The sequence below is a fragment of the Ornithodoros turicata genome, chromosome 1, assembly GCF_037126465.1.
Source record: "Ornithodoros turicata isolate Travis chromosome 1, ASM3712646v1, whole genome shotgun sequence".
NCBI lineage: Eukaryota > Metazoa > Arthropoda > Arachnida > Ixodida > Argasidae > Ornithodoros > Ornithodoros turicata.
Window position 1 is genome coordinate 982994 of NC_088201.1, and position 12393 is coordinate 995386.

The following is a 12393-nucleotide window of genomic DNA, read 5'->3' on the forward strand; positions in this document are numbered from 1 at the left end:
CGGTTTTTCTCAAATCAACGCATTCGCGTTTGTACCTGTCGCCTTTCTACTTATTCTCCCATTACCCTTGCCTTGCGCCGGGAGCAAAACAACCAATTCGCGTTTGTACCTGTCGCCTTTCTACCTATACTCCAAACTCCCGTTGCCTTGCGCCGGGAGCAAAACAACCCGTACCGGAAGATCCAAAACACAGCGCGAGAAGACACGACGGAAGAAGAGAGGACAGGACAGGCGCTGAACCCGTACCGGTTTTTCTCAAAACAAACCATTTGCGTTTGTACCTGTCGCCTTTCTACCCATTCTCCAAACTCCCCTTGCCTTGCGCCGGGAGCAAAACAACCCGTACCGGTTTTTCTCAAAACAACCCATTCGCGTTTGTACCTGTCGCCTTTCTACCCATTCTCCGAACTCCCCTTGTCTTGTGCCGGGAGCAAAACAAACCGTACCAGTTTTTCTCAAAACAACCCATTCGCGTTTGTACATGTCGCCTTTCTACCTATTCTCCAAACTCCCCTTGCCTTGCGCTGGGAGCAAAACAACCCGTACCGGTTTTTCTCAAAACAACCCATTCGCGTTTGTACCTGTCGCCTTTCTACCTATTCTCCAAACTTCCCTTGCCTTGCGCCGGGAGCAAGACAACCCGTACCGGTTTTTCTCAGATCAACGCATTCGCGTTTATACCTGTCGCCTTTCTACTTATTCTCCCATTACCCTTGCCTTGCGCCGGGAGCAAAACAACCAATTCGCGTTTGTACCTGTTGCCTTTCTACCTATACTCCAAACTCCCGTTGCCTTGCGCCGGGAGCAAAACAACCCGTACCGGAAGATCCAAAACACAGCGCGAGAAGACACGACGGAAGAAGAGAGGACAGGACAGGCGCTGAACCCGTACCGGTTTTTCTCAAAACAAACCATTTGCGTTTGTACCTGTCGCCTTTCTACCCATTCTCCAAACTCCCCTTGCCTTGCGCCGGGAGCAAAACTACCCGTACCGGTTTTTCTCAAAACAACCCAATCGCGTTTGTACCTGTCGCCTTTCTACCTATTCTCCAAACTTCCCTTGCCTTGCGCCGGGAGCAAGACAACCCGTACCGGTTTTTCTCAAATCAACGCATTCGCGTTTGTACCTGTCGCCTTTCTACCTATTCTCCCATTACCCTTGCCTTGCGCCGGGAGCAAAACAACCAATTCGCGTTTGTACCTGTCGCCTTTCTACCTATACTCCAAACTCCCGTTGCCTTGCGCCGGGAGCAAAACTACCCGTACCGGTTTTTCTCAAAACAACCCATTCGCGTTTGTACATGTCGCCTTTCTACCTATTCTCCAAACTCCCCTTGCCTTGTGCCGGGAGCAAAACAACCCGTACCGGTTTTTCTCAAAACAACCCATTCGCGTTTGTACATGTCGCCTTTCTACCTATTCTCCAAACTTCCCTTGCCTTGCGCCGGGAGCAAAACAACACGTACCGGTTTTTCTCAAAACAAACCATTTGCGTTTGTACCTGTCGCCTTTCTACCCATTCTCCAAACTCCCCTTGCCTTGCGCCGGGAGCAAAACTACCCGTACCGGTTTTTCTCAAAACAACCCATTCGCGTTTGTACCTGTCGCCTTTCTACCTATTCTCCGAACTCCCCTTGCCTTGCGCCGGGAGCAAAACAACACGTACCGGTTTTTCTCAAAACAACCCATTCGCGTTTGTACCTGTCGCCTTTCTACCTATTCTCCAAACTTCCCTTGCCTTGCGCCGGGAGCAAAACAACACGTACCGGTTTTTCTCAAAACAACCCATTCGCGTTTGTACATGTCGCCTTTCTACCTATTCTCCAAACTTCCCTTGCCTTGCGCCGGGAGCAAGACAACCCGTACCGGTTTTTCTCAAATCAACGCATTCGCGTTTGTACCTGTCGCCTTTCTACCTATTCTCCCATTACCCTTGCCTTGCGCCGGGAGCAAAACAACCAATTCGCGTTTGTACCTGTCGCCTTTCTACCCATTCTCCAAACTCCCCTTGCCTTGCGCCGGGAGCAAAACAACACGTACCGGTTTTTCTCAAAACAACCCATTCGCGTTTGTACATGTCGCCTTTCTACCTATTCTCCAAACTTCCCTTGCCTTGCGCCGGGAGCAAGACAACTCGTACCGGTTTTTCTCAAAAACAACCCAATCGCGTTTGTACCTGTCGCCTTTCTACCTATTCTCCAAACTTCCCTTGCCTTGCGCCGGGAGCAAAACAACACGTACCGGTTTTTCTCAAAACAACCCATTCGCGTTTGTACATGTCGCCTTTCTACCTATTCTCCAAACTTCCCTTGCCTTGCGCCGGGAGCAAGACAACCCGTACCGGTTTTTCTCAAAAACAACCCAATCGCGTTTGTACCTGTCGCCTTTCTACCTATTCTCCAAACTTCCCTTGCCTTGCGCCGGGAGCAAAACAACACGTACCGGTTTTTCTCAAAACAACCCATTTGCGTTTGTACATGTCGCCTTTCTACCTATTCTCCAAACTTCCCTTGCCTTGCGCCGGGAGCAAGACAACCCGTACCGGTTTTTCTCAAATCAACGCATTCGCGTTTGTACCTGTCGCCTTTCTACCTATTCTCCCATTACCCTTGCCTTGCGCCGGGAGCAAAACAACCAATTCGCGTTTGTACCTGTCGCCTTTCTACCCATTCTCCAAACTCCCCTTGCCTTGCGCCGGGAGCAAAACAACCCGTACCGGTTTTTCTCAAAACAAACCATTTGCGTTCGTACCTGTCGCCTTTCTACCCATTCTCCAAACTCCCCTTGCCTTGCGCCGGGAGCAAAACTACCCGTACCGGTTTTTCTCAAAACAACCCATTCGCGTTTGTACCTGTCGCCTTTCTACCTATTCTCCGAACTCCCCTTGCCTTGCGCCGGGAGCAAAACAACACGTACCGGTTTTTCTCAAAACAACCCATTCGCGTTTGTACATGTCGCCTTTCTACCTATTCTCCAAACTTGCCTTGCCTTGCGCCGGGAGCAAGACAACCCGTACCGGTTTTTCTCAAAAACAACCCAATCGCGTTTGTACCTGTCGCCTTTCTACCTATTCTCCAAACTTCCCTTGCCTTGCGCCGGGAGCAAAACAACACGTACCGGTTTTTCTCAAAACAACCCATTCGCGTTTGTACATGTCGCCTTTCTACCTATTCTCCAAACTTCCCTTGCCTTGCGCCGGGAGCAAGACAACCCGTACCGGTTTTTCTCAAATCAACGCATTCGCGTTTGTACCTGTCGCCTTTCTACCTATTCTCCCATTACCCTTGCCTTGCGCCGGGAGCAAAACAACCAATTCGCGTTTGTACCTGTCGCCTTTCTACCCATTCTCCAAACTCCCCTTGCCTTGCGCCGGGAGCAAAACAACCCGTACCGGTTTTTCTCAAAACAAACCATTTGCGTTTGTACCTGTCGCCTTTCTACCCATTCTCCAAACTCCCCTTGCCTTGCGCCGGGAGCAAAACTACCCGTACCGGTTTTTCTCAAAACAACCCATTCGCGTTTGTACCTGTCGCCTTTCTACCTATTCTCCGAACTCCCCTTGCCTTGCGCCGGGAGCAAAACAACACGTACCGGTTTTTCTCAAAACAACCCATTCGCGTTTGTACATGTCGCCTTTCTACCTATTCTCCAAACTCCCCTTGCCTTGCGCCGGGAGCAAAACAACCCGTACCGGTTTTTCTCAAAACAACCCATTCGCGTTTGTACCTGTCGCCTTTCTACCTATTCTCCAAACTCCCCTTGCCTTGCGCCGGGAGCAAAACAACCCGTACCAGTTTTTCTCAAAACAACCCATTCGCGTTTGTACCTGTCGCCTTTCTACCTGTTCTCCGAACTCCCCTTGCCTTGCGCCGGGAGCAAAACAACCCGTACCGGTTTTTCTCAAAACAACCCATTCGCGTTTGTACCTGTCGCCTTTCTACCTATTCTCCAAACTCCCCTTGCCTTGCGCCGGGAGCAAAACAACCCGTACCGGTTTTTCTCAAAACAACCCATTCGCGTTTGTACCTGTCGCCTTTCTACCTATTCTCCGAACTCCCCTTGCCTTGCGCCGGGAGCAAAACAACCCGTACCGGTTTTTCTCAAAAACAACCCAATCGCGTTTGTACCTGTCGCCTTTCTACCTATTCTCCAAACTCCCCTTGCCTTGCGCCGGGAGCAAAACAACCTGTACCGGTTTTTCTCAAAACAACCCATTCGCGTTTGTACCTGTCGCCTTTCTACCTATTCTCCAAACTCCCCTTGCCTTGCGCCGGGAGCAAAACAACCCGTACCGGTTTTTCTCAAAACAACCCATTCGCGTTTGTACCTGTCGCCTTTCTACCTGTTCTCCGAACTCCCTTTGCCTTGCGCCGGGAGCAAAACAACCCGTACCGGTTTTTCTCAAAACAACCCATTCGCGTTTGTACCTGTCGCCTTTCTACCTATTCTCCGAACTCCCCTTGCCTTGTGCCGGGAGCAAAACAACCCGTACCGGTTTTTCTCAAAACAACCCATTCGCGTTTGTACATGTCGCCTTTCTACCCATTCTCCAAACTCCCCTTGCCTTGCGCCGGGAGCAAAACAACCCGTACCGGTTTTTCTCAAAACAAACCATTTGCGTTTGTACCTGTCGCCTTTCTACCCATTCTCCAAACTCCCCTTGCCTTGCGCCGGGAGCAAAACTACCCGTACCGGTTTTTCTCAAAACAACCCATTCGCGTTTGTACCTGTCGCCTTTCTACCTATTCTCCGAACTCCCCTTGCCTTGCGCCGGGAGCAAAACAACACGTACCGGTTTTTCTCAAAACAACCCATTCGCGTTTGTACATGTCGCCTTTCTACCTATTCTCCAAACTCCCCTTGCCTTGCGCCGGGAGCAAAACAACCCGTACCGGTTTTTCTCAAAACAACCCATTCGCGTTTGTACCTGTCGCCTTTCTACCTATTCTCCAAACTCCCCTTGCCTTGCGCCGGGAGCAAAACAACCCGTACCAGTTTTTCTCAAAACAACCCATTCGCGTTTGTACCTGTCGCCTTTCTACCTGTTCTCCGAACTCCCCTTGCCTTGCGCCGGGAGCAAAACAACCCGTACCGGTTTTTCTCAAAACAACCCATTCGCGTTTGTACCTGTCGCCTTTCTACCTATTCTCCAAACTCCCCTTGCCTTGCGCCGGGAGCAAAACAACCCGTACCGGTTTTTCTCAAAACAACCCATTCGCGTTTGTACCTGTCGCCTTTCTACCTATTCTCCGAACTCCCCTTGCCTTGCGCCGGGAGCAAAACAACCCGTACCGGTTTTTCTCAAAAACAACCCAATCGCGTTTGTACCTGTCGCCTTTCTACCTATTCTCCAAACTCCCCTTGCCTTGCGCCGGGAGCAAAACAACCTGTACCGGTTTTTCTCAAAACAACCCATTCGCGTTTGTACCTGTCGCCTTTCTACCTATTCTCCAAACTCCCCTTGCCTTGCGCCGGGAGCAAAACAACCCGTACCGGTTTTTCTCAAAACAACCCATTCGCGTTTGTACCTGTCGCCTTTCTACCTGTTCTCCGAACTCCCTTTGCCTTGCGCCGGGAGCAAAACAACCCGTACCGGTTTTTCTCAAAACAACCCATTCGCGTTTGTACCTGTCGCCTTTCTACCTATTCTCCGAACTCCCCTTGCCTTGTGCCGGGAGCAAAACAACCCGTACCGGTTTTTCTCAAAACAACCCATTCGCATTTGTACATGTCGCCTTTCTACCTATTCTCCCATTACCCTTGCCTTGCGCCGGGAGCAAAACAACCCGTACCGGGTTTTCTCAAAACAACCCATTCGAGTTTGTACCCATTGCCACTCTGCCCATTCTCGAAACTGCTCTCGCCTTGTACTCGGCGCAAAACTACCCAAAACAACCGTTTTGCATTTCCCCCCTTTCTTTAGCCGCGGTGATCGCTCAGTGACAGGACACATTGGCCGGGGGGGCTCGGAAGTCCCTCGAAGAGAATGAGACTGGCCTTTATTCTGCCAAAAATGCATTTTCCTCTTCTTTATTTCAGCAGTTCCCCATACATCAGAGTATTCCAGGCACCCCAAAATGTTGCTCTGGCCTGCATTGTTCGCCAATCCCGCCAGAGTACGTTATTTCATGTTTCTCCCCCACGGGAAAACGAAAACTTTTCGTCTCTATTAAGGAATGTGTAAGTCCAAGCAGCACAATAAAGGTTGTCCTGAGGCTGTAGCGAAAGTGAGAGTCCTTAGAGGTGGACGGGTGCAGTGCATCACGGTCGTCGTCTTCCTGCAATGTGAAGCACTGCAGTAGACCTCTCACTGTTTGTAAACAAATGACGTCATAGTGTTCGACAGCGCCACCAGTTTGGTAGAGTTGAACTATGCTCGAAGCTATAAGGAGAACAAGGTGACGCCCGAAAAGCACGGTCTTGAGGGGATTACGTAGGTCCCCGAAAGGGACGCGACCTTCGGTTCTACTTTTCTTCATTCGTGGAACCCAGCTCTCCCCTTCCGATCGGTGTCTACCAACGTCATGACGACGTTTCTCGGGTAGAAATTTATTGGTAAGACACCAACTGACCTCCCCCATGCACCCAAACTTTCCGTGCATTGTGATATGCTTGGGCGTTGCAAAATGCCCCACTGGAAATAAATCCGACTGTAAACGCACAGTCGCGCGTAGGAAAATGCAAACTGCGAACTTGGACAGACCTGAATACCAAAATGTAAGCACCGAGCTTGGACTAACCTCATAATAAACTCACCCACACGTCCGCCCTGCTAAGCCTAACGACCGCGAGGCTCTCGTTCACTAACACGACTTGGACAGACATCGAAAACTCATGAATTTGAATGGTTATCTTATACGAAGCAATCACACATTTTCATTGCTTCGAGACTAAAATCGGGAGCTCCGGAATTTAAAGTCGCCGTGAGGACATGAACTCAATCTGACGGGGGGCGAAAATGTTTAGTACGAACAAAAAGCACGCAAAAGGGAATACAGTAGTCAGTAGTACGCAAAAAACTCTGTCCACCGAGACTGTTCTCCTGAAATAGGGCTCTGTGCAATGAGGTCATACGAGAAGGGCGTAGTTGAGGGAGGTAGTTCCGATACGGGATAAAACCAGAAAGTCCTTTTGAGCAAGGTCATTTGAAGAACGAGTAGTTCCGATAACCTACCCCTGGGGGTTGCCCAGCGACCGTCCAGCGAAACCGAAACCAATGTGCTGTGGCAAGCGAGATTTACCGCATAAGTTGGTAACCACGGTTTGTAAGTCCCTGCCTTCCCCGAGATGTGGCACTCGCAAATACCAAACGAATAAAACGTTTTGTGCTACAGCTTTTGTGTACTTTTTGTTATCTTACTTTTTTTTTTTCTGTTATAAATACAATATACCGTATTTACTCGATTCTAACGCGAAATAACCCGATTCTAACGCGCATTATCCTTGAGGATGCAAAAATGCGCTGTAAACACAAGGGATAAGGTAGATATAACAACAAGAAAAGTACCTATTTATTACACGCAGTCATCGTGAGAGTCAGCGCTCACATTGCATCTTCGGTAACGTCAAACTTGAAACCACGGTAACCGCAATTACGTTAATAATGTCACTTGAAACCACTTTGGTAGTCAACTGGTTCCACTTGGGACTCTTGGGAATTTAAATTTCCGCCTGGGAGTCAAGTAGAGGTCAATTGACCAATGAACGTGAAGGGGCGAAGCTGTGATGTTACTGGGACGTCCAATCGGAGAGCTTACAACTGACTTGAGTGGGATATGAACTGGCTCACTTTGAATTTTAATTGGGTTCAACTGGATTAGAAAAAGAATACCGCTATGTGTAATGGTTACTAATGTGATGCTTACTTTGGTGCTCATTGCCAACACATGTTGATCTGGGACAAGGGACTTGCCCATGCATGACGGCGACCGCACCCTCACCTTGCCCGCGAGGCTCACTGACGAATTGAATCTAGCTGACATTTTTTCCCATTTTTATAGGCGCACTTTGAGGGGTACCATGATGGTGACGAGAAGATTCTTCTTTGTCTTCTACCTGCGGTGTGGCACACAGCCAGAGAAACGGATGGGAGGACAAGATGAACGATGGAGCGAAGAGCTTTCAATCTGCCGGAGGGAGCATGAAACACGTTATCCTCAGGATATCCCGCGTTCATCTTGAGTGTCAGACTTCCCGGAGTGCGACCAAAAGACAAAAATGTGGATAGGGATAAGGGAACAGAAAAGGGTTGATTCAAAATTGGAGGCGGAGAAGGATAGTGGTCGGACAGGTGGGAGACGAATTTCGTGAGGATTGTTTCAGTACGCCGCGACGGACTAAAAAGGGAGTTCCAACCGGATGGACGGAATTATCTTCTTCTTCTGCCCCGAGCTCCGTAACCCCACCGAAATGATCATCATCGACAGAATGGTCATCGTTAGTTTGGACTTGATTGAAATTCACGAGGTACTCAGGTGGGCTCCGTATGAATGAAAAGGCCAAGATGATTCTGGTCTCACTTTCTTTCTTGTTCTACGTGGTTGTCCCACTGTTATGGAACCGCAGTAAGTTCTATTTCCAAAAACCGTCCGTTTCCAGCTATGCCTAGTGTGTGTTTCTTTTCTAGTTGGCCGACTTTTCCGCAAGCGCAATGCCGACCCGAGAAACAAGTCACAGTGAAGTATACTCAGGAGGCAAACTAGAACGAATGAAGAACGTCATTAGAATACTAAACCAGATGCAAGGCCAGAAGCCACTGGAAATGTAACAGAGAAATGTGCTCTCACGTGGTTCACACATAAAAATGGGCTCTTCAATACAAGGCTGGTGGTGTCTGAAACACACATGAACGACTCACAAAAAGAAAAGTTGAGTTGAAAGGTCTATCGTGGTAATCGAGGGACGGTTGCTATAGCACCGGGAGACAGATGACGGGGGATCTTTCCTGGACCGAGGGCTATAGTAACCCTAACGGAAGAACAATATGCTCTGGTGGCACGTCTGGTGCTCTGGGTAATTCCAGTCGGGTGCGAGACGGCTGGATTGTCCTTGACGTCTCTCAGTTTAGCACTTCACAGGTGGTGTAAGGATTGTCAGTTGTAACACTGGACAAACTACAAAGGGGCAGTGGACTAGCTTCATCTCCAGCGCCCCGCAGCGAGGTGCCGGAGGCAAGTTGCACTCCACCATTCTCCAAAATTCCTTTTACATAGTAGTACCTATAACTGAAAAGCAAAGCCCCCTCTGTTGCCATTAAAGGGACGGTGGTTCCAGTCGATTCTCAAACTCTATATTGTCATTTCCTTCCTTCCTCGTGGACCACTGACCATCCCACACGAAAGAGGACTACAAGAGCAGATGCCGGATGTTGAGAGTATGCCGGAATTCCCTCTGGAAAAACGTCACTCCCCTAGGGCGTCCTCGGTAAACTTGCACCGGAACTGCCCCGAAACTGCCGGGGTGCGAGGCGCTCTACACTGGCGGTGTCCTCGGCGCGGAGACGTCATCGAATATGAAACTGGCACTGGTGGATACTACGTGCGCCACCTAGAGATCTGTGCTCGTTGTGGCTCGTAGACTGCGCAAGCCAGTGTTGCCAAATGTCATTCGCAGGAAGTTGCTAGTGGCGTCCCGAAAAGTTGCTAAAAGTCGCTAAAATCGAAACTGAAAGTCGCTGCCGCTACTGTGCCCTTTTTGTTCGTTGCACGTTGTGAAACAATGTGGTGACAGACCAACCAGGATGTGTAGGTAGGCGAATGAGCGTGCTAGATGGCCAAGAGAGGACATGAAAAAATGGGTCTGAGTGGATAAGAATGAGAGAAAATTCGGACCTTGAATATCTTCTGCAAAACGTTTTCTGGTTTTGTCATCGGAGGCACCGAACGTGGTTTGTTTATTGCTTGCAAAAGGTTCCGATGCCTTCTCGTCTTTTTGCGACCTTCTATGCTTTTTTATGTCTGACAACATCGTGCACAGCGCCCTTTTGTCGCAGTCTTTGACTAGACAAAGCTATCCCTTGAATACTGGCAGCATCACCAAGCTCTTGCGATACTTCTGGTCTTACTTAGGAGGCATTTTGGAAAGCACTTGCGTCTAGTCCACGCTGCTCGTCAGAAAAGGGGCAAACTGGCAACAGCTCAAAGAAACTAGCACTGCGAAGAGCAGCAACGAAACTGCACTACGCTGAGCCGCTGCAGCTATCCGTGTCATGGGATTGGCTCTAGAGCAGTTACGGCCGGCAAAGGGTGGCGCGATTTCATATTATTCTCCGACAGAGCTTGTTGTCCACCGAAATGTGACAGGAAAATCACGATTCTTCCTGACCTCATGAAGGAATATTCTTGTCGCTAAAAAGCCGCTGAACATATCAGAAAGTCACCAAAAAATCCGCTAATCCCAAATACAAAATTTTGTCGCTAGACAGACCCCGAAATCCGCTAAATTTAGCGATGTTTCCCCAAATTTGGCAACACTGGCGCAAGCCGTAGCGAGCGGCAACCACCGAATGCCATGCTGACGATGTCTGTCTGCTGCTGCTTGTCGGCTACACCTGACTACTTGCCGCTTGCGCCCTCCTCCGTGCTTCCGGTAATTGCGATGCTTCTTGGGATTGCACTCTGGCGCTCTACCGGTTTTCCGCGTTTTCTGGGTGTGGGTTCGAGGCACCTCAGTGCTGCACTGAACGGGTGCACTCCTTTATTCGAGGACGTTCAGTGCGCACCGGTGCAGTTTATCGAGGATGGCAAGTCGCACCTGGGCGCACAGAGGTTCACAAGGCGCCTTTCCTCCTCAAATCAGAACCTGGCTCTCACTTTCCGATTAGGAAGTGACGTCACGCCGCCGGAGATCAGCGTTCATTTAAAATTCGCTTCATTAATATCTAAGCAGATTTCGGGCGAAAAAAATACTGAAGTAGATTGTCGATCGATGCCGAGTGGTATCGGTTTCATAGATGGGTTTCCGGCCGCCGATGACTGCACACTACAAATGGCAATCAAAGGATACCTTGATTGCCAAAAGAATGCTGCGGTTCTCAAAACAATGAGGTAATGTTCATTCATCACTTGATGGGCTCCAGTAGCAGTATCATTTTTATGATTTTTCAGCTGACCGCTAGTGTGATTGGTGCATCAGACCGGAAACTATCCTGATCGAGAGCAAAAGTATCTGCATCCCTCAGAGTGAGGTAATGTTTATTCATCACTTGATGGGCGCTCCTCCCTTCTCTCATGACTGAATTTGCTCCCCCAACACCATAACTTGTGCTTCGTAACCTTGTCAGACAGGATTTCTCCCTGAATGCCGCATAAAAAATAATTCCTTCTAGAAAGGCCACAACTGGGTCCCCGTGGGACGTTTTTCTTGAGGGTGGCACTCCTCCCTACTCTCATGACGGAATTTACTCCCCCAACACCATAACTTGTGCTTCGTAACCTTGTCAGACAGGATTTCTCCCTGAATGCCGCATAAAAAATAATTCCTTCTAGAAAGGCCACAACTGGGTCCCCGTGGGACGTTTTTCTTGAGGGTGGCACTCCTCCCTACTCTCATGACGGAATTTACTCCCCCAACAACATAACTTGTGCTTCGTAACCTTGTCAGACAGGATTTATCAATGAATGCCGCATAAAAAATAATTCCTTCTAGAAAGGCCACAACTGGGTCCCCGTGGGACGTTTTTCTTGAGGGTGGCACTCCTCCCTACTCTTATGACGGAATTTACTCCCCCAACAACATAACTTGTGCTTCGTAGCCTTGTCAGACAGGATTTCTCCCTGAATGCCGCATAAAAAATAATTCCTTCTAGAAAGGCCACAACTGGGTCCCCGTGGGACGTTTTTCTTGAGGGTAGCACTCCTCCCTACTCTCATGACGGAATTTACTCCCCCAACACCATAACTTGTGCTTCGTAACCTTGTCAGACAGGATTTCTCCCTGAATGCCGCATAAAAAATAATTCCTTCTAGAAAGGCCACAACTGGGTCCCCGTGGGACGTTTTTCTTGAGGGTAGCACTCCTCCCTACTCTCATGACGGAATTTACTCCCCCAACACCATAACTTGTGCTTCGTAACCTTGTCAGACAGGATTTCTCCCTGAATGCCGCATAAAAAATAATTCCTTCTAGAAAGGCCACAACTGGGTCCCCGTGGGACGTTTTTCTTGAGGGTAGCACTCCTCCCTACTCTCATGACGGAATTTACTCCCCCAACACCATAACTTGTGCTTCGTAACCTTGTCAGACAGGATTTCTCCCTGAATGCCGCATAAAAAATAATTCCTTCTAGAAAGGCCACAACTGGGTCCCCGTGGGACGTTTTTCTTGAGGGTAGCACTCCTCCCTACTCTCATGACGGAATTTACTCCCCCAACACCATAACTTGTGCTTCGTAAC

At 49.2% G+C, this 12393-nt stretch overlaps 2 long non-coding RNA genes across 2 annotated transcripts; one reads left to right on the top strand and one right to left on the bottom strand.

Annotated features, from left to right (window-relative positions):
• Nucleotides 1-6014: 6014 nt before the first annotated feature.
• Nucleotides 6015-8070, bottom strand: LOC135396467 (uncharacterized). The gene is made up of 2 exons (XR_010423395.1): nucleotides 7866-8070; nucleotides 6015-6278 (listed from the first exon to the last, which is right to left on the bottom strand). It is a non-coding gene; the product is annotated as an uncharacterized LOC135396467 (long non-coding RNA).
• A 24-nt stretch (nucleotides 8071-8094) lies between these two features.
• Nucleotides 8095-8821, top strand: LOC135396462 (uncharacterized). The gene is made up of 2 exons (XR_010423394.1): nucleotides 8095-8564; nucleotides 8627-8821. It is a non-coding gene; the product is annotated as an uncharacterized LOC135396462 (long non-coding RNA).
• The last annotated feature ends 3572 nt before the right edge of the window (nucleotides 8822-12393 follow it).